At 46.0% G+C, this 18,611-nt stretch overlaps 1 protein-coding gene and 1 non-coding gene across 2 annotated transcripts in view; one reads left to right on the top strand and one right to left on the bottom strand.

The window, feature by feature from the left end:
• CDH12 (cadherin 12) overlaps positions 1-18,611 on the bottom strand; it is a 1,126,549-nt gene that overhangs the window by 308,018 nt on the left and 799,920 nt on the right. The gene's annotated exons all lie outside the window — the stretch shown is intronic.
• On the top strand, positions 91-198 carry LOC132575593 (U6 spliceosomal RNA). Its single transcript, XR_009555688.1, has one exon. It is a non-coding gene; the product is annotated as a U6 spliceosomal RNA (small nuclear RNA).

The raw sequence follows: 18,611 nt of genomic DNA, 5'->3' as shown, positions 1-18,611 counted from the left end.
ATCTGCCTGTCAATCTCCAATTTCGATATATTTATTTCCTTTACTATGTTTCCCCTCAGAATTAAACCCAAACAAATGGTGACCATATAAGTGCTCGCTTCGGCAGCACATATACTAAAATTGGAACGATACAGAGAAGATTAACACAGCCCCTGCACAAGGATGACACGCAAATGGTGACCGTATAAAAAAGCTTGTTATTCCAGTTCGGTTCTTGAAGGGCTTTTTTTTTTGTAGCAGGAACTCTTTTCCATATGAGGCCACACCCCTCTGATGTAGCCAATCCTCCGAGAGTTTACAGAGCTCTTAGTACAGGGCCTACTGTAAACTCCAGGAGGACTGGCTACATCGAGGGGGTGTGGTCTAATATGCAAAGGAGTTCCTGTTACAAAAAAACCCCTGAGATCTTGCATCTGTTCAACACCTTTTCTTATGATTCTGCTAATTTGCTGCTTACCCTGTACCTCTACGTAGGGACTGGTTAACTTCCATTTCATTGTTCCTGAAAAAGTATGTACATACGAAAGCTTATATCTTGAATAAAATTCAGTTGGTCTTCAAGGAGCCACTGGACACAAACTGTGTTCTGCTGTTTCAGGCCAACAAGGCTACCCACCTGAATGTGTTTTATATGTTCAATCTATGTTGTAAGCCACTTTGAGCTTGGTAGGGAAGAAATAGGCTTCCCAACCCTCCCGCCCTGGCGGGGGACCCCAGGATTTCCACCCTCTTCCCTCGCTCCCCAAAAAAACGGAAGCGGGGGGAGGGGGAAACGGCGCCGGGGAGCATGGCGAGCCGCTGCATCCCGGAGCGGGGGAGGCCGCCGTGCCGCTGCCGCCCCCTCCCCGCCCACCGCGGCTGCTCCTCCGAGATGAGCCCAGGCTGAGCCCATCTCGGAGGAGCAGCCAAGAGGCGGCAGCAGTGCAGGGGAGGGCGAGGCAGGCCAGGAGCATGGCGAGCCGTGAATCCGGACCCTTCTAGGACCCAGACTCGTGGCTCGCCATGCCCCCGGCCCACCTCCACCCCCCCTCCGATTCCACCCCAGAGGCGGAGCGGGCGAGGCTGCCGTGCCACTGGCGCCTCTTCTTCGCTCACCGTGGCTGCTCCTCCGAGATGGGCTCAGGCCTTGCCCGCTCCGAGACGGGGTGGCTCGCCGTCCCCCCCTTCCCCTAGCTCCACCCCAGTGTCTCCTGGCTCCACCCCCAAAGTCTCCTGGCTCCACCCCCAAAGTCCCCAGATATTTCTGGGGTTGGACTTGGGAACCCTAGGACGAAAGGAGTCTGGTAAATGTTTTCAATAAATAAATAAAACCTTTGCATGGCTCTCAGACATGAACAGGTACAGAGCAAACCTCTCCCCTGGTCTGCGGTAGATCCAGGAATTACCAAAGAAGGAAGAAGCAGAACTGAAACTAGAAGAAGGAACTCCTAGGCCCCGAGTCATTTCTAGGCAACAGCAACCCCTCTCTATGTCTGGAATGCCTTTGCAAGTGAAGTAACCCTCTAATTTCCCCTCCACTTCCGCAGTGTGTGATCCATCACTATGGCTATCCTAATACCTTCTTCCACCCTATGGAATATGCACAGTCAAGCACAAACGGAAACTTTTGAGGCTTATTTTTCCCCCCATTACAATGCATTTTACATTTTAGAAGCCATCATGATAGCTAAGCCAACAGAAGTTTACTGTACAGCAGAATTAAATAAATCAAAATCTCCCCACTCCTGTGCATTGGCCCCAAACAGCTCACAATTACTGCAGGAGAAAGTCTAACTTGTCAGAGAGGAATGGTCCACCAGGCCCATGGTTGAGAACTGCAACGGCATTCCTTCTAGCCTGGTTCTTCCCTTCCTTCTCCCCCACACCCCGCTGCCATGGGCAAAAGGACACTAAATTGTGTGCCTTATACACCATCTGTAAATTGTTAATTAAATTGTTAAACTTCTTTTAATTCTTTAAATTTTAACTCAACTGTGAATGCAATTATTGGAAATGTTGTTTCCCCACCCTGAGCCCTGAATAAGAGGCAGGGAGGGCCTAAGGTTGCCAGCAGCCCAGGTGGAGGAGATTTCCCGCTGTTACAACTGATCTCCAGCTAGCGGATATCAGCTCCCCTGGAGAGAATGCTTCCAAGGGTGGACTGTATTCATTGTACCATGCTGAGGCTCCTCCCCTCTGCAAACCCCGCCCTCTCCCAGATCAACCCCAAAGTCTCCAGGTATTTTCCGGCACAGATCTGGAAACCCTGGAGGGGTATAAGTAAAATTAAAATTTTAAAAATAAAGAACATGTGATGATGGCCTGATGCTCAGAGAGTTGCTGAGGCGACAATATGGAATACAAATGTATCCCATGACCATCGAGAAACCATACTAGCAGGGGTGGAGTTTTAGCAGGAGCTCCTTTGCATATTAGGCCACCCTCCCCCCAATGTAGCCAATCCTCCAAGAGTAGGCTTTCCAATCCCCATGTCCCAGTGGGGGTTCTTCCGCTTTCCCAGGCTCCTTCCTGCCCCCAGTCAGCTGGCCAGCGGGGGAAAGCCCTGCCCCCAGAGGACAATGTGCCTTTGGAGGCTCCAGTCTCCGATTGAAAGGCTTCCTCTTGGGATGGTGTCTCTGTGTTACTTTGAAGAAGTTGGCAGCAACTCGCGAGTAGAGACGTCAATCTGTCATGTCAGAGTTGCCAGAAACGGGGTGGGGAGGGAAAAGTCTGCTGAGCACTTCATTATTCCCCATGTGGAGATCAATTCTCATAGGTGATAATGCGGAATTGATCTGGAGGTTTTGGAGGCTCTGGGGGAGCTGTTTTTTGAGGTAGAGGGACCAAATTTTCAGTATAGTATCTACTGCCTCTCCCCAAAGTACCCCCCAAGTTTCAAAATGAGTGGACCGGGGGTCCAATTCTATGAGCCCCAAAAGAAGGTGCCCCAATCATTCATTATTTCCTATGGAAGGAAGACATTTAAAAAGATGTGCTGTCCCTTTAAATGTGATGGCCAGAACTCCCTTGGAGTTCAATTATGCTTGTCACACCCTTGTTCCTGGCTCTGCCCCAATGTCTCCTGGCTCCACCCCCAAAGCCTCCTGGCTTCACCCCCAAAGTCCCCAGACATTTCTTGATAGGCAACCCTATCCAAGAGCTTACAAGGCTCTTTTTTGTAAGCTCTTAAAGAATTGGCTACATCCGCGGGGTGTGGCCTATTATGCAAAGGAGCTCCTGCTAGCATTCCACCCCTACTTACTAGTCATTGAAACTCTGAACTGATATACTTCAGATGCATGCTCCAACTTTAGGCAAAATTTGGTGGTGCTGGAAACATACAGATGTGCGGGACCTCCTTAAGAATTTCAGCAACTTTGATCAAAACTGTTTAAGGTTCCCTTGAGACTTCGGGATGCTGTTTCTGTGATGGACAGATTCATCAAATATAAATTCCACAAAAGGTATCAACATGCAGATGTCACGTTTTTGGCTGTCCTGTCACAATTTCGTCTCATCTCCATGTGTATGCAAAAAAGTCCATGGATGTTCTCCTCCCAGGACTTTGCACCTAGTACAATCTTTGGCACGCTCCACCAGTTTTGGAACTGCATGCAAAATGCCGTGTATCCTAAACTAAAAGGTTATCGATCAGAATTCTCTTGGGTGGGATCTTGAATTGGCACTTTACTTCTTGGTTGGTCCAAAACTCACCAGTCATTTTTTAAAAAAATCTTTAACTCAAAGAAGCCTTTGTCTTCTTTCACTTAGTCATATGTCCTCACTGGCAGGTAAGCACGGTATATTCCCCTCAGACAGAAAGATGCTTATATGATGCGATAGTGAACAGAGGCGTTTCCTTGCGGTTTCCTGTACTCTGTGTTCTTTTGTCAATGCACCCCAAGCATTTGGTTCTATTTGTGTGCTTAGCGATAAAAACCGTCAAACTTGTGAGAGTTTCCAAAAGATTCTGTATCACCGAGAAAATGAGGAACTAAATGGCAGATGAAGTTCAGTGCAAAGTGACAAACACCAGGGAAAATAACCTAATTAAAAATAGATGATGTTTGCTTTCACATTACTAGCTGTTAGCATTTGCGGGAGGGGGGGGGAGAGGGGGAGTGATATTCAAATCATTATGGAAAGTTTCCTGCAAATGTCAACTCAACATCCTTTTCCTTGTCGAAAAAGAATGTTCCAGAACATTACTGTCCTTTCGGTGAAAAACAAAACAAAACAGCTAATTGGCTGGCAGCAGGGCATCATTTAATAGTGAGACAAACAATTAAAACCCACCCAACGCTATTTAGAATACACAAGACTTCAATATGCCACATAAATCCAAGGTTTCGATCCTTCTTACATGTCTTGCTTAGTTCAGTAAACTGGTGAAATGTGAAATGGCATTAGGATCATTGCTCGTTAAACCCCCCCTCCCAATCCGCCAATCAATTAAAAGGGGGGTGGGCAATAAGCGGGCGGAGGTTACCAGCATCGAGGCACTGCTGTTGAAGACGCAGCTGCGCTGGGCAGGGCATATTTCTAGGATGGAAAACCACCGCCTTCCCAAGATTGCCCTGTATGGCGAACTCTCCACCGGCCATCGAAATAGAGGGGCACCAAAGAAGAGGTACAAGGACTCCTTGAAGAAATCCCTTAGCACCTGTCACATCAACCATCACCAGTGGTCTGACCTAGCCTCAGATCGCAAAGCATGGAGGCACACCATCCACCAGGCTGTCTCTTCCTTTGAGAACGCACGCATAGCTGGTCTTGAGGACAAAAGGAGATTGAGGAAGAATCGCACTGCTACAGCACCAACCCTAAATCAGACTTTTCCCTGCAGCCACTGTGGCCGGACCTGCCTGTCCCACATTGGTCTTGTCAGCCACCAGCGAGCCTGCAGCAAACGTGGACTATTGCACCCTTCTTAAATCTTCGTTCGCGAAGCCAAGCCGAGAGAGAGAGGGCAATAATGAACTGTTGTGATGTTTTGTAAGGATTAAAGAAGATTTAAGAAGATCTAGTCCAAGTCACATCCTGTTTATACTGCTGCAAGGCAAACAGGACTGAATCTACATATTGGGGGGGGGGGATAAAAATGGCGCCCCCTTATGGGCCACTCTATGTTATGGTCCCATAGAATACAATGGACTCCATACCCAATTTGGCGCCCCCTCCCTCTGTCAGCATCCAAGGCAAGCGCCCCCCTCTGCCCCCCTCCCCCAGATCCGGCCCTGAAGGCAAAGTGTGTTGGGGCTAGGACTCTGAGGTCCCTTTCATAAAACCCGCTTTAGATTCTGAAGGAAAACAGTTTTTTTTTTAAGGTTTCACACATTTTAAGGCTAAAGGAAGAAGAAATTTAATACCCCACTTTTCTCTACCTTCAGGAATCTCAAAGCAACTTACAATCACATTCCTTTCCCTTCCCCACAAGAAGAAGAAGACTGCAGATTTACACCCTGCCCTTCTCTCTGAATCCAAGACTCAGAGCGGCTTGCAATCTCCTACTTCCCCCACAAGAGACACCCAGTGAGGTGGGTGGGGCTGAGAGGGCTCTCACAGCAGCTTGTCAGACAATGGAACTTCAAATCAACCAGACGCCATTTGATACAAAGTTTAAGGCTTTATTTGAGAGTTCCTAGTGTCTGAGCGTGGAAAGATTGGAACCGATACATTTTTGCCAGTGAGGAGTTACTTTAAGGAGTTGCACATCAAAGGTTTCTAAACAGCACTACATTCCCAATTCTTAGTATAAAGTGATACTTTTCACACAGTAACTTCCTCTTATCTCTTTGTGGTCCTTGATCTCACAGGGATGGCCAAACCGCCACCCCCCGGAGGCATTTTATCTTCAAAGGGGAATTGCCTTTGTTAGTTCCAGGAACAGGAATTCACACCCGTGTTAGTATCAACTATGCTCCTACTTTGATATGCAAGGTCTCTTCCCTTAGTAACATAGGTTAGAAAATGGAGTCAGTTGAGCTAAGCATTTCTTCACATTCATTTAAGCTAAGCATTTCATTACAGTATTTTTCCTGTGTCTGACACAGCTGCCCTTTCAAGGACAACTCCTACGAGAGCTCTGGCTGACCCAAGGCCATTCCAGCAGCTGCAAGTGGAGGAGCGGAGAATCAAACCCGGTTCTCCCACATAAGAGTCCACACACTTCACCACTACACCAAACCGGCTCTCTATTTTCCTTTGCGCTATGTGTTGTGGGATGCCTGTGTACCCAGAATAAATTTTGTTTGAACTTTTGTTCTGGTGTTTGTGTCAGTGGCTTGCAGAAGGGACCAGTTTGCCTTTTAACATGTAACACACACATCAGCATCATTCTAGTTTGCTGTTAGAAAAAAAAATACATTAAAATATAATGGAAGATGGGTTTAGTATATGTAATGAGATAAACAGCCAATATCCCTTATTTGAGTATGTTATAAGAAGAACATAAGAACATAAGAGAAGCCATGTTGGATCAGGCCAACGGCCCATCAAGTCCAACACTCTGTGTCACACAGTGGCAAAAAACATTATATACACACATACACTGTGGCTAATAGCCACTGATGGACCTGTGCTCCATATTTTTATCTAAACCCTTCTTGAAGGTGGCTATACTTGTGGCCGCCACCACCTCCTGTGGCAGTGAATTCCACATGTTAATCACCCTTTGGGTGAAGAAGTACTTCCTTTTATCCGTTTTAACCTGTCTGCTCAGCAATTTCATCGAATGCCCACGAGTTCTTGTATTGTGAGAAAGGGAGAAAAGTACTTCTTTCTCTACTTTCTCCATCCCATGTCAATACATCCCATGTCAATACAAAAAAAAAATAATATTCTGATACAATATTCAAAACTAAAGAAATACAATAGAATACTGTGGATACATAGCTATACTTGGTAAAATTCAGAGGAACACCCAGACAGCATCAACATTAGCAATGGGATAAAAAAGAAGAGCTATACATTTAAAGTACATGTGGCAGAATTTATTTTGGATTGGCCCTCTTTATGATCCTAGCCATATTCTTTGTGATCTTAAACATACTCTTTATGAAATTGGCAACAAGAGTTCTAAGCTTTTCAGCAATATTAAGCATTCATATTTCTCTAAACAGCAATAATTGCTTTTAGTAGCTCTAAACTGTTGACCTTGGATGCAGTTATAAAATCTGGCCACCAGAGGTCTCAGTCTATCAGCATCATGGAGCCTCTATAGCGGGCCAGATGGGGTAATTAGGTGACGGTTCAATCTGCCTTTCCTATGGAGGGCAAGAAACAAGATGGAGGCGGCAGCCATTTGCAAAAAGCCAGAAACTGGGATTAAGGTAATGATTGCCTGAGGGCATTCTCAACCATGATTATTTTTGTTGGCTCTGATTGTTTATTTGGCTGCAAAATTGTTTACAACTGTGTGACCTAGGGTTGCCATGCCAAGCCCAATTCAAGAAATATCTAAGGACTTTGAGGGCGGAGTCAGGAGACTTTGAGGGTGGAGCCAGGAGACATTGGGGGTGGAGCCAGGTACAAGGGTGTGACAAGCATAATTGAACTCCAAGGGAGTTCTGGCTATCACATTTAAAGGGACAGCACACCTTTTTAAATGTCTTTCTTCCATAGGAAATAATGAAGGATAGGGGCACCATCTTTTGGGACTCATAGAATTGGACCCTCTTGTCCAATCGTTTTGAAACTTGGGGGGTATTTTGGGGAGAAGCACTAGATGCTATACTAAAAAATCTGGTGCCACTACCTCAAAACATAACCCCCCCCAGAGCCTCCAATACCCACAGATCAATTCCCCATTATTTCCTATGGGAATCATTCTCCATAGGGAATAATAGTGCCCAGTAGACATTTCCCTCCCCCCCACGCTTTCTAAAGTGGGGGGAGGGCCTCCAAACCAGGGAATCCCCTGCCCCCTCTCTCACACACACAAATACTTACTGGGTCTTGTTCCTGCAGAACTTTACTTGAGCTGAAAAGGAAAGCAAAACAAAGGGAGAGGCCCTTCTCCGAAGCCCTTCCTGTTTCCTGCTTCCTGTTCAGCCTTAAAGGCACATATTTTAAAAAATGGACCTGCAGGAGCTCTAAAACTACATGGTGACTGTGGGGGGCGGGGCTTCCCCTGCCGGCCAGCTGGCTGGGGGTGGGGAGAAGCCTGTAAAAATCGGGGATTCCCTACTGGGACCTGGGGATTGGGAAGCCTAGTGTGACCCAGTAGATGTGTGTATAAGGTCACTACAGCCTATAAAAACTGGATTTTTTGGCTCACACTGCTGATCTGGACCAGAGTGTAGCTAGAGACAGCCTCTGTGTCAGATTATGCCACACTAATTGGGACTTAGCTTCTGGGGCTGCTCTGCGGAGACAATTCTTCTGCTGAACAGCCTAAGAGGAGAAACAGCCTTTGCTGATTTAAATCATCTTCTGTTTGAGATCTCAAACACAGAAAAAAAATGTTCAGACTTGGAATCTAGAGCATAGCATCTACTAAGATTTGGGACTTAGATTCTAAATGGGAAAATGTAGACTAATAGGGCTAAGTCCTGCTGGGACTTAGATTTTTCAGTATGCTATCTGTTTTATTGTACTTTATGCTTTATGTTCTAAATGTGTAACTGTTTTCTGTTTTGTGTCCTATCCATATATTTGAAGCCTTCTGTCTAAAAGAGAAACGTGGAGTCTAATAAACTGATAACTGCTTTTTTAAACATGGAGTCTAAGAAAGTTTATCTATGAGGTCTTAAAACTTATTAGTGAGTATGTATTAGCCTTCTGATAACTGCAGGTTGTTTTGGTAACTGCAGGTTTTGATTTTGGTGTTTTATATCGTTGGGGGGTACAAGAGAAATCCCCCAGCAGTACACAGTATACCACATTTGTTAGCACCCAGTCAAGTGAAGGAGCATTTTTATATCTTGCCTTTCAAATGTCTTTTAATGTGTGAGAAATGGCAAACTTTTAGCACCAAGGACTGAGATTATTGTCAAGACAGGACCATTCCATTACTCAAAGATAAATGTTGATTTTCTGCAGGCAAAGCCAGAGCTAAGTATTACAAATTTCCCATCACCTTGCTTATTGATTAGCCTTGTGATCCCAGAAAACCAAGGAGAAAAAGCCGCAACTTAGTTGAGAATTGAATCACTCCCGGCAGTTCATCTTTCACAATCCTCTCCCTCCTCCCATCCCTTCACCTTCTGACTTTGTTTCTCAACAACTGCAGCTAAAATGGTTTCTGTTTGTTAGATAACCATTGTACAAATCTGTGTTGTTTTAAAGGAAGCGGATACATTCAGATGAATGCCTTCAATATGGCCACTGGGGTCAGGCGAGCAAACAAATACCTGGTCCATGATTTTCTCTTTAAAAAAATGAATGTGCGTATTGTGGTTGAAACTGTGCAACTGTCTTGAGGAATTTTGCTAATCTTATCAAAACTCTTCTGGCTTTCCTCACAATCCCATCGTTTGCTTGCAAGGCCCTCTAAATTGTCTTTGAATCTCCCTTTAAACAAAACAGAGTGAACTCTTAAGATTTGCCAAACATTTTTTTGCTGACCTTATCAAAACTTTTCTGATTTCCATTACAATTCAAAGGACATGTCACATGTGGAAGATTGCTCAAAATAAAAATGAAGCAAAATTTAAATGCCTACTGAACACAGTGCAGGCTAGTTCTCAGTGTGGCTAAAGTATACAATAAGATATACTGACAAGTTGGTGACGAGGGTTGCCAATCCCCAGGTGGTGGCAGGGGATCCCCCGGTATGAAGGGCCTTCCCCCACTTCAGAGTTATCCGAAAGTAGGGTTGCCAAGTCCAATTCAAGAAATATCTGGGGACTTTGGGGGTGGAGCCAGGAGACTTTGGGGGTGGAGCAGGGAGACATTAAGGGTGGAGCCAAAATCAAGACTGTGACAAGCATAATTGAACTCCAAAGGGAGTTCTGGCCATCACATTTAAAGGGATGGCACACCTTTTCAATTCCTTCCTTCCATAGGAAATAATAAAGGATAGGGGCACCTTCTTTTGGGGCTCATAGAATTGGACCCCCTGGTCCAATCTTTTTGAAACTTGGGGGGGGGGGGGATTTAGGGGAGAGGCACTAGATGCTGTACTGAAAATTTGGTGCCTCTAACCCAAAAAAACAGCCCCCCCCCAGAGCCCCAGATACCCGCAGATCAATTCTCCATGATTTTCTATGGGAATAAATCTCCATAGGGAATAATAGAGTTCCCAGCAGATATTTCCCTCCCCTCCCCCCACTTTCTGACGACCCTGAAGCGGGGGGAGGGTCTCCAAACCGGGGGATCCCCTGCCCCCACCTGGGGATTGGCAGCCCCTATCAGAAAGTGGGAGGGGGAGAGGAAAATGTCTGCTGGGCAGTGCACTCCCTATGGTGACCAATTACCTTAAGGTATAAAGGAGAATTGATTTGTGGGTATCTAGGGCTCACGGGGGGCTGTTTTTTTTTAGGTAGAGGCACCAAATTTTCAGCATAGCATCCAATGCCTCTCCTCAAAACAACCTCCAAGTTTCAAAAAGATTGACCAGGGGATCCAATTCTATGAGCCCCAAAAGGAGGTGCCCCTATCCATTATTTCCAATGGGGAGAAGGCATTTAAAAGGTGTGTGGTCCCTTTAAATGTGATGGCCAGAACTCCCTTTGGAGTTCAATTATGCTCATCAGAACCTTGCTCCTGACTCCACCCCAAAGTCTCCTGGCTCCACCCCCAAAGTCCCCAGATATTTCTTGAACTGTACCTGGCAACTCCAAAGTACATAAGGACAGGCCAGAAGGCATTTCATGTTCCCCTCCCCCACTATTTCCTCTTTCCCCTCCCTGGCATTCCCCCAAGCCGCTCCACTTTTCTGGCTCCCTTCAGTCCTTCCAACCCACCAGCCAAGCCACCATAACCTGATGGCCTCTCCTCAGCTTCCCACTTCCTCTCTCCCTGGCAGCCTGGTAAACTCTGGCTATGTTGCATGGGGCCAGCTGCTGGACTCAGTTGTGTGGCGCCAGCTGCTAAACCCAGGTTCAGTTCTGCAGCTGTGGGGTACACTGTATCTCCTTCCCCACACAATTTCCTCTGTCTCTCCTGGCAGCCACCATATCCTCGCCCCTTTCTCTCTATCTTTCTCCCCACCCACCAACCAACCTTTCAGTCCTTGGAAGTTGAGGAAAATTTTATTTAGGACTGCATTTGACCAATTTCATTTAAAAAAAAATGGCAGTCCTAATTGAGATTGAAAACTGTGGTCTGTTATGCCATTTCTTATGTTTTTGTGTTCTTCTCCACTGCATCTTGACAACAGCGCTGTAAAGAAGGTTAGATTGGCCTAGGGTTGCCAAGTCCAATTCAAGAAATATCTGGGGACTTTGGGGGTGGAGCCAGGAGACTTTGGGGGTGGAGCCAGGAGACATTGGGGGTGGAGCCAAGATCAAGGCTGTGACAAGCATAATTGAACTCCAAAGGGAGTTCTGGCCATCACATTTAAAGGGACGGCACACCTTTTCAATGCCTTCCTTCCATAGGAAATAATGAAGGATAGGGGCACCTTCTTTTGGGGCTCATAGAATTGGACCCCCTGGTCCAATCCTTTTGAAACTTGGGAGGTATTTTGGGGAGAGGCACTAGATGCTGTATTGAATATTTGGTGCCTCTACCTCAAAAAACAGCCCGCCTAGAGCCCCAGATACCCACGGATCAATTCTCCATGATTTTCAATGGGAATAAATCTCCATAGGGAATAATAGAGTTCCCAGCAGACATTTCCCTCCCCTCCCCCGCTTTCTGATGACCCTGAAGCGGGGGGAGGGCCTCCAAACCGGGGGATCCCCTGCCCCCACCTAGGGATTGGCAACCCTATTTGCATATTAGGCCACATCCCCTGATGTCACCATTGTGCTGCATAGGACTTTTTGTAGAAAAAGCCCAGCAGGGATTCATTTGCATATCAAGCCACACCCCTGACACCAAGCCAGCCAGAACTGTGTTCCTGTTCAAAAAAAAAAAAGCCCTGCACAGAAGACATTCATTTCTTAAAGTTACGTTTAATATTTTGCAAGGTTTCAATCCCGAACAGTCTATTTAAAAATAAATAAATCATTTTTTCTGAAAACCTAGAGATGTCCTTAGGTTTCTAGAAAGATCTGTCTAGTCTGTTCATGGCTCCAGTCTCTGGATTTAAGTATCCACAGGTGGGGCCATGTTGAGAATTAGATATACTGAAATACTATGTTGGCCATCTTGGCAGCAGCCCAGTCATTATGGATATTTTTACTCAGGTTCTTGAGCATCTGACACTTGGAAAACGAAAGAAAGAAAGAAAGAAAGAAAGAAAGAAAGAAAGAAAGAAAGAAAGAAAGAAAGAAAGAAAGAAAGAAAGAAAGAAAGAAAGAAAGAAAGAAAGAAAGAAAGAAAGAAAGAAAGAAAGAAAGAAAGAAAGAAAGAAAGAAAGAAAGAAAGAAAGAAAGAAAGAAACCGTAGTTTTCTCCTGTAAAAATGCTTCAGTGGGGATTTCCATAGAGACACATCTATGAAAACATTAGAACACACACAACTGTTCATCTTTATGGAGTTTCTAGGACACTGCTGAGAGTGCAAGCCAGCAGGAGTTTTGTCACGAACCATATGCCGCCTTGCTTAGTAGATGAATGTTGATTAGTAGACCATCAAGGTCAGATAGGAATGCTGGGCTTTAGTCGCATCAGATGCCATGAACATAGCTGTGACTTGCAAATAGGGTTGCCAAGTGCAATTCTAGAAATATCTGGGGACTTTGGGGGTGGAGCCAGGAGACTTTGGGGGTGGAACCAGGAGACATTAGGGGTGGAGCCAAGATCAAGGCTGTGACAAGCATAATTGAACTCCAAAGGGAGATCTGGCCATCACATTTAAAGGGACGGCGCACCTTTTCAATGCCTTCCTTCCATAGGAAATAATGAAGGATAGGGGCACCTTCTTTCGGGACTCATAGAATTGGACCCCCTGGTCCAATCGTTTTGAAACTTGGGGGATAGTTTGGGGAGAGGCACTAAATGCTGTACTGAAAATTTGGTGCCTCTACCCCAAAAAACAGCCTCCCCAGAGCCCCAGATACCCATGGATCAATTCTCCATGATTTTCTATGGGAATAAATCTCCATAGGGAATAACAGAGGGCGTTTTCGCACTGACCTTAATCGGCAGCGACGCCCCTCTTCACCGCGCAGGATCTGCGCGGATTTCACACCAATTGCCGCGGAGCACCCGGAAGAGCCGCAAAGTCCCGCGGCTTTTGTGGCGCAAACGGAAACTGTTTTTTGGCGGTTTCCATTTGCGCCGCAAAAGCCACGGGACTTTGCGGCTCTTCCGGGTGCTCCACGGCAATTGGTGCGAAATCCACGCAGATCTTGCGCGGTGAAGAGGGGCGTCACTGCCGATTAAGGTCAGTGCGAAAACGCCCAGAGTTCCCAGCAGACATTTCCTTCCCCTCCCCCGCTTTCTGACGACCCTGAAGCGGGGGGAGGGCCTCCAAACCGAGGGATCTCCTGCTCCCACCTGGGGATTGGCAACCCTACTTGCAAAATCACGGGCCCTGACACAGCACAAAAGACTTACACAGATGGGCACTGCCCATGTATCTCCCCACACAGATAAGCCTACTGCAGGGTCTGAGTTCCACATATACCAATCTCATGACATTGTCTTCTGCAGCGCTGGGGAGGGAAGGACTCAACTTTGCCCTTTCTCCACTATCAAAACCTTAGATGATTAGTTCCACTGAAGGCCAAATTCCAAATTCCAAATACCTTTACTGGCATAGAAATAAAAAGTGCAGCATAGCAAATTTACATGGAGTTTCAGCTATAAAAACCAGTCAAACGTCAAGAAGGGGAGCTAGTCTTTTGCTCCCTGATTGTTGTGGCAGCTGAAAGGTACTTTGCAACCAGGCTTGTGATATGGGAACACTGGTCAGATAGTAGGAAAAAAAACTAACTTCGCTTCAGGTAATCCACAAAAATTAGACAGAACAGGTTTGATTGTGCAGTCCCGCACTTCCCCATAAAAATCACAATAAAGTAAGACCTGGGCGACCATTTCAAGGTGCCTATTACATGGACACTGAAGGCCTGTGTGCCAGGTTGGTCTTTTCAGCCTTGGGAATCATTTTCACAGTACCTGTTGTTTGGTACTGGATCAGGGTGCGTGCTGGGGTGGGGGGCTCTAGTTGAAGGAGAATGCCCCTTGAGAAAGCACACCTACCTGCCTTCCTTCAGAGACACAGCCGGCTTCTCTACTTGAATACACACAACGGCCAACCAGGAATGTGGATGGGTGCCATTTGGACACCCATAGTTAATATGGATAACAAGCCTCTTTGAGTGAATCTCCGCCTGTAAGGGGTCAGTTAGAGAAAGACGGCTTCGGTTGCCTACTCTGGGGAGGGAATTCCTGAAGGTCTGGGGGGTGGAGCTTGGGCAGCAGGGTTTGGGGAGAGGGGGAACCTCAGCGGGCTACAGTGCCGCAGAGCCCCCCTTCCAAAGCAGCCGTTTTCTCCAGAGGAACTGATCTCTGTTTTCTGGAGACCAGTTGTAATTCTGGGAGACCTCCAGCTCCCACCTGGAGGCTGGCAACCTGAGACACAGCATCAAATTATAGCTCAGAGGTGGGGAGAAAGTCCTCAAGCACTGCCATTTAAACTGGGGATTCTGTTCCTCAATTAAACAAAACATTAGTTTTGAAGGAGGAGGAGAAGGAGGAGGAGAAGAAGAAGATGATGATGATATTGGATTTATATCCCACCATCCACTCCAAATCTCAGAGTCTCAGAGTGGCTTACAATCTCCTTTACCTTCCCTCCCCCCACAACAGACACCCTGTGAGGGAGGTGGGGCTGAGAGAGATCTTACAGCAGCTGCCCTTTCAAGGACAACTCCTGCGAAAGCTATGGCTGACCCAAGGCCATTCCAGCAGGGGCAAGTGGAGGAGCAGGCAAAATAAATACATTGCAAAAGATATAGTTTAACGCTCCCTGCTTTTCTATTTGTTTCACAAAACTTAACTGATAACTGAGTATGGAAATATACACTAATGGGGGAAAATATCTCATGAAGAACTGACAGATTAATTTTATCCCCCCGCCCCTCTCCCTGGACAGTAATTTCCTTCACCCAGTTTCCATCAGTGATGACATTTCCCCCCCCCCCCTTACAGCCTTAGAAATGAAAGCTCTCAATGAGATCCCCTAATGTGTTAATGAAACCTGATTTAAACCATCCTTCATTCTTCAGGCTCCTGATTTACTAAAAGCATCACATATTTATTCACAGACACTATTTTAATCGGCAAGTGGCTTGGCTAATAACCCTGACCTTACTGCTTTGTGCATTAAGAAACACCGAGACTACAGGCGCTGTCGCCCTGACTCTGGACTTCTACTGAAGGTCTCAGTGGTGACCTAGCGGTCTTTATGTAACATGTCCAGAGAATCTGAAGATGGATGCATGGGACCAGGCATATCACTATTTCAATAGACCTTAACAGTTATTAGTCATGATTTTGAAGCTAATGGATTTAGTCCCTTTAATAAGATTGATACCCAGGATTAGGTGAGCATTTGAGCGGCATTTTCTGACCAGAGATTATCTGCTTGGTAACAATTAGAAGGAGCCCCGCGGCGCAGAGTGGTAAAGCTGCAGTACTGAAGTCCAAGCTCTGCTCACAACCTGAGTTCGATCCCGGCGGAAGCTGGGTTCAGGCAGCCAGCTCAAGGTTGACTCAGCTTTCCGTCCTTCTGAGGTCGGTTAAATGAGTCCCCAGCTTGCTGGGGGGAAAGCGTAGATGACTGGGGAAGGCAATGGCAAGCCACTCCGTAAAAAGTCTGCTTTGAAAAGGCTGTGAAAGCAACATCACTCCAGAGTCGGAAACGACTGCTGCTAGCACAGGGGACTACCTTTACCTTTTTAACAATTAGAAAAGAAAAAGGTGGTGGAGGGAAATGATCTGAAATTAGGTTAGAAGGAACTGTATCAAATGGACAAAAGACAGAGCTTAAAAATATAGAAATGAGGAACAGTTGAATTGGCGACACCTTGACATTTTTGTATTTATTTCTGTTACATACATAAACTGAGAATAAAATGCATGGTGTGCAAGATCACTTTCACTGTGGGTTTAATCACCAACCCTGGTTTAACTATTTGCTATTGAACTACTTTATTGCAGTGTAGAATATATCAAAATAATAGGTGATGCAATGAATGTTAATGGAAATTCTGTCAAGCTTTCTCCGTGAGTGTTGCTCAAACGGGATCTGCGTGGAAGGGGAATCTTGAAAGCCAGCTCCAGGGAATCCAAGCCGTTCCTAGTGGCTCAAAAAGCCACAAACTACTTCTACCTTTCCCTGTGCTGAAAAGTGAGATGCTCTGACAAGCTGTCAGTTCCTAATACATAAAAGGCCTGCATGGATTAGCAAAAATAAAAAAACAAAAAGACCCACAAGAGTTTGTTCCTTCAGGACATGTAATTCCCACCTCCTACACTTACAAGGGGTTTCATTTCTTTGTAGAAACTTGATGCAAAGATGATTCTCTCGGGATTTTGTTTCAGTCTCAAAACTCAGCTCTGATTTTCTCTGCACCAAGCCCCGTAACTAGCTGATGGCTGTAAACAACATAAAGCTCAGTAGGCATTTCACCGGAGTTTACTTTAAGCATCCGGTTTTTAACATCTGAAGCCCCAAAGTATCAGTAACATACTCATCCCGCTCACATATGAAAACATATGAAGCTGCCATATACTGAGTCTGACCGTTAGTGGAGCAAAGGCTGCAAAGCCAATATTTTCCACTCTGATTGGCAACTGCATCTCAGACAGAGGTCTTTCACATCACTTTGCTAGCTGATCTTTTTAACTTTAAAAGTGGCAGCTTTTTGCGGTGCGACTGAGACAGCCCTCGGACGGGTTGGCGGCGGGAGCGGGATGTGAGGCAGTTGCGAGTGTTTGGTTGTGCTTTTGTTGATCCGTCCACGTCTCGTCCCTCTGGCGGCTCAAAATGCTGGCTGGACCCAGCCCTCCCCATGGAGCTGCTGGGTGACTTTGGGTCAGTCACAGTTCTCTTAGAGCTGTTCTCTCATGAGCAGTTCTTGAAGAGCTCTCTCAGCCCCACCTACCTCACAGGGTGTCTGTGGCGGGGAGACGAAGGGAAGCAGATTGTAAGCCTCTCTGAGACTCTGAGTGAAGTGTGGGGTATAAATCAACCTCCTCCACCACCTCTTCCTCCTCCTCTTCTTCTTCTTTCTCAGCATTCATCCAATGAATGATGCAAATATTCATCTAGATGAATATCCCCACCACAATGCACATCTTATCCAACTTAAATTACCAGGCCTGCCTTTTGATAATGGTGGACATCCCCCATCCAGGACCATGTATTATGTGGGCCATGAAGAGCCAATGGAGGGTTTGAGTGGCATAATGGACTGGGAGATCTAGATTTCAAAAACCCAAAAAGCTTACTGGATGAATCAATCAATTCATTCATTTTTTTAAAAAAAATCTGTAATACGTGTTCCCAGTGCAAAGACTTCCAATATACCTTCCAGGTACAATAGTACCTGGAACAACTACCTATAGTACAACTACCTATAAACCAAGAAGATTTACCCAAAACATCTCACTAATTTTCTGTAGCAGGTCAGAAACGGAGGAAATCTGAGATAAGATTTCCCTCTCCTCTCTATTTCACACGGCAAATGACATTTCATTTGTACAGCTTTAGCACACAAGCGTCAAAGCATGGAAGGGGAGAGCGCACGACCTGTGGTCCTCCTGATATGTACGGTGGCCATTCAGGGTGAGGAATACATATATTTTCAACCAGATATCCAAATTATTTGAGGGAACAGTTGCACCTACCGAAGCTGGGGTTGAAAAAAGAAGTGTTGCTCCAGCAACCACAGTTACCAGGAGGCCCACGAATAGCAGGATTCCCCCCTTACGTCTAGGTTGAGAACCAGAATCTTCACGGATAAAAAGGGCCACAGACAACCAGCTAACCATGGGTGTGTTATGCTCCACTCTGGTCAGAGAAGTTTGAAATTCTCCTCCAACCTAATGAAACTTACTCCAACTGAAATGGCTCCTTTCCCCACAGGGTTGCTAGGCTTCCCTGGTCACCAGGTTTTTGAGGGTTCTCTCAAAGCCAGGTGGCCTTCCCCATCTGATTTTCTTCGACTCTTTTGTGGGAACTTGGGAGAAAAGGTGTCTAGATTATTTTAGACTCTGTGATCTCTCCCCTGAGTCCCTAGCAATGATGGAACTGAGGGATGCGAAAGAACTTTTGCGCCTGAGGTTGGTTGAGCTGGAACTGAGATCTGCTAGAGCTAGTCTTTCTGCGCACATTTTCTTAGGGAAGCAAGCTGAAGTACTGTCCCCAGCCAGGTATCTTTTCAACATCACTATCCCAAAATATCGGATAGCTTTCTCAAAAGCACGACTCAACGCACTTTTCTCTTCGGTGCTTTTGGGACGTTACGCTGGGTCCCCATATCTGGAAAGATTGTGCCCCTGTAATTGCAATGAGGTCGAAACAACTCTCCACATCGTTTTGCGGTGTCCAAATTACAATGACTTGAGGGC

Source organism: Heteronotia binoei, chromosome 7, assembly GCF_032191835.1.
Source record: "Heteronotia binoei isolate CCM8104 ecotype False Entrance Well chromosome 7, APGP_CSIRO_Hbin_v1, whole genome shotgun sequence".
Lineage (NCBI taxonomy): Eukaryota > Metazoa > Chordata > Lepidosauria > Squamata > Gekkonidae > Heteronotia > Heteronotia binoei.
This window is presented reverse-complemented; position numbering and strand designations above follow the sequence as displayed.